Source organism: Belonocnema kinseyi, chromosome 10 (assembly GCF_010883055.1).
Source record: "Belonocnema kinseyi isolate 2016_QV_RU_SX_M_011 chromosome 10, B_treatae_v1, whole genome shotgun sequence".
NCBI classification, from domain to species: Eukaryota; Metazoa; Arthropoda; class Insecta; order Hymenoptera; family Cynipidae; genus Belonocnema; species Belonocnema kinseyi.
Genome location: NC_046666.1, coordinates 83,365,151 through 83,366,404, shown reverse-complemented (window position 1 = coordinate 83,366,404; position 1,254 = coordinate 83,365,151).

Here is a 1,254-nt window from a genome sequence, read left to right as displayed (position 1 = left end):
AAAATATCAAATTACTTTTACCAACACTATGCGTGCGACAGATATTCGACGCGTTCGTAACAAAAAAAATAAACATACAACTTATACCACTCTGAAAGTCTCGTACACTACACTTGAAACCACACTTGTTGGAAACTTTCGATTTTATACCGCGATTTTTAATTTTAACATTCTTTCCTTTATTCACAAACTATTAATTGTTCAATCATTATTTATTTACATTTGACTCGCGTTCACATCGGCAGCCATATTTTTTTAAGTACGGTTAGCACGACACGCTCGGGAAGTTTTGAACTATGCGTAAGTGTGATTTTGCACATATGTGTGTGCGTACTTCTAGCAACAGAAAATGTTCATTTTTAGTTCCACTAGTTGGGTCTCCTTATGTATATTCTCCATGGCGTGATCGGTCAAAGCACTAGACATTTTAGCCAATAATATTCTCATAATTATTCAGAGAAACACTGTGATTGGCTGAAATGTCTAGTAACTTGACGCATTGCGCAAAACGCAACGCAATTCTGCAATCATGGGACACCACCCTAAAAATATTAAACTGTTGATGTGGCATTAGTGGGATAGTTTGTATTCAATGCTTTAACCTAAAATAAAAAAAGTTTCATTTTTAAAATTTCACTTTGAAAGTTTCAAAATGCGAAATTTATGATCAATGAAGTTTAAACGAAACCTATGAAATTTATAGAAATTGAACTTCCAGAGTTATGTTGGCACTTTAGAGAATACTTTTAGGGTGGCTAACGGATATAAATTTTATATGATTGTTCGGTTACATATATGTATAATTATATAAGTGCGTAAATATACTGATATTTTACATATTTAATATAAAAAAAATCGACATAAGACATTGCAGACAATTAGAAGCCAAATAATAAGTTTCTTAAGGGCATGTGACACAGCCAAATACCTATATTACCGACCATAGTTTTTCAGTTCACTGAATGTTTTTTTGAACCTAAGAACTTTTTTTGTAAATAAAATATTGAGCTGAAACTTTGGGAAATGTATTAGAGTACAATAAAGTACGTTTAGGTACTGCATTTTGGCAGGAAATTCACTGAAAATTATTTCATTTTTTTTCTGAACCTCAACATTTTTTGAACGTTCAAAGTTTTTTATACATTAAATATAGGTCTCAAACTTTGAGAAATTCAAGAGCTGAAAGAAAACTACGTTTAAGTACAAAGCTTAATGATAAAAGATGTAAAAAAATATATTTCAGCAATCAATTCC